The sequence below is a fragment of the Petromyzon marinus genome, unplaced genomic scaffold, assembly GCF_048934315.1.
Source record: "Petromyzon marinus isolate PM22_M1 ecotype Great Lakes invasive population unplaced genomic scaffold, UKy_Petmar_22M1.pri1.0 PM_G_Scaffold_40, whole genome shotgun sequence".
NCBI classification, from domain to species: Eukaryota; Metazoa; Chordata; class Hyperoartia; order Petromyzontiformes; family Petromyzontidae; genus Petromyzon; species Petromyzon marinus.
In genome coordinates, this window is record NW_027422984.1 from 1012501 (window position 1) to 1015000 (window position 2500).

Below are 2500 nucleotides of genomic sequence, written 5' to 3' on the forward strand. Positions count from 1 at the left end.
TTGTCTTTCAAATCTACGGTAGAACTCGTTCAGGTCGTTGGCTAGGCGGGAGTCGTTAGTGGTGTGGGGCGCTCTGGGTTTGTAGTTGGTGATGTGCCTGAGCCCTTTGGCAGACAGAAGCAGCGTCGTTAGTAGAGAACTGGTGTTTTAGTGTCTCTGAGTACAGTCGTTTAGCCTCTCTCACCGCTTTGCTAAACCTGTTCTTCGACTCCTTGAATCTGTCTCTATCCCCACTCCTAAACGCTTCCTCCTTCTCCAACCTCAACCTTTTGAGCTTTGCTGAGAACCAGGGCTTGTTGTTGTTAAAGTTCACCCTGGTACGTGTTGGGATACAGCAGTCCTCACAGAAGCTGATGTACACAGCCTCTGTGAGTTCATCCAGACTATTGGTAGCAGTCGTGAACATATCCCAGTCAGTACAGTCTAAGCACGCCCGCAAATCTTCCACAGCCTCACTGGTCCACTGTTTAGATGTCCTCACAGCAGGTTTACAGAGTTTTAGTTGCTGCCTGTATGCACGAATCAGGTGGACCAAGGGAGTTCTGTGCGAGCCGAACAGCCCCGTGACCCACAAGAGAAACATCCCCGCCAAATTCGAGCGTTTGACGGGGTCTATCCGTGAAAAAATATTCACGTTTTTGAGTGCACATGCATTTCTGCTGCAAATGCCTCTGGAAGTTTCATGCCGTTCGTATGCCAATTGTGGCAACACGAAAATGACCCGTTTTCCCATTCCGAGGGATTTCTGTGCGACCCTAACAGCCCCGTGAGCCACAAGAGACACATCCCCGCCAATTTCTAGCGTTTCACGGGGTCTATCCGTGAAAAATATAGACGTTTTTGAGTGCACATGCATTTCTGCTGCAGATGCCTCTGGAAGTTTCATGCCGTTCGTACGCAATGTGGCAACACGAAAATGACCCCTTTTCCCATTCCGAGGGATTTCTGTGCGACCCTAACTAACAGCGCCCGTGAGCCACAAGAGAGACATCCCCGCCAATTTATAGCGTTTCACGGGGTCTATCCGTGAAAAATATAGACGTTTTTGAGTGCACATGCATTCCTGCTGCAAATGCCTCTGGAAGTTTCATGCCGTTCCTATGCAATGTGGCCACACAAAAATGACCCGTTTTCCCATTCCGAGGCATTTCTGTGCGACCCTAACAGCCCCGTGAGCCACAAGAGAGACATCCCCGCCAACTTCTAGCGTTTGACGGGGTCTATGCGTGAAAAATATTAAAATTTTTGAGTGCACGTGCCTTTCTGCTGCAAATGCCTCTGGAAGTTTCATGGCGTTCCTATGCAATGTGGCAACACGAAAATGACCCCTTTTCCCATTCCGAGGGAGTTCTGTGCCACCCTAACAGCCCCGTGAGCCACAAGAGACACATCCCCGCCAATTTCTAGCGTTTCACGGGGTCTATCCGTGAAACATATAGAAGTTTTTGAGTGCACATGCATTCCTGCTGCAAATGCCTCTGGAAGTTTCATGCGGTTCGTACGCAATGTGGCAACACGAAAATGACCCGTTTTCCCATTCCCAGGGATTTCTGTGCGACCCGAACAGCCCCGTGAGCCACAAGAGACACATCCCCGCCAATTTCTAGCGTTTCACGGGGTCTATCCGTGAAAAATATCAATTTTTTTTTGACTGCACATGCATTTCTGCTGCAAATGCCTCTGGAAGTTGCATGCGGTTCGCATGCAATGTGGCGACACGAAAATGACCCGTTTTCCCATTCCGAGGGATTTCTGTGCCACCCTAACAGCCCCGTGAGCCACAAGAGAGACATCCCCGCCAATTTCTAGCGTATCACGGGGTCTATCCGTGAGAAATATTCACTTTTTTGAGTGCACATGCATTCCTGCTGCAAATGCCTCTGGAAGTTTCATGCGGTTCGTATGCAATGTGGCGACACGAAAATGACCCGTTTTCCCATTCCGAGGGATTTCTGTGCCACCCTAACAGCCCCGTGAGCCACAAGAGAGACATCCCCGCCCACTTCTAGCGTTTCACGGGGTCTCTCCGTGAAAAATATCACATTTTTTGAGTGCACATGCATTCCTGCTGCAAATGCCTCTGGAAGTTTCATGCGGTTCTCATGCAATGTGGCGACACGAAAATGACCCGTTTTTTCCCATTCCGAGGGATTTCTGTGCCACCCTAACAGCCCCGTGAGCCACAAGAGACACATCCCCGCCAATTTCTAGCGTTTCACGGGGTCTATTCGTGAAAAATATTCAATTTTTTGACTGCACATGCATTTCTGCTGCAAATGCCTCTGGAAGTTTCATGCGGTTCGCATGCAATGTGGCGACACGAAAATGACCCGTTTTCCCATTCCGAGGGATTTCTGTGCCACCCTAACAGCCCCGTGAGCCACAAGAGAGACATCGCCGCCAATTTCTAGCGTTTCACGGGGTCTATCCGTGAAAAATATTCACTTTTTTGACTGCACATGCATTCCTGCTGCAAATGCCTCTGGAAGTTTCATGCCGT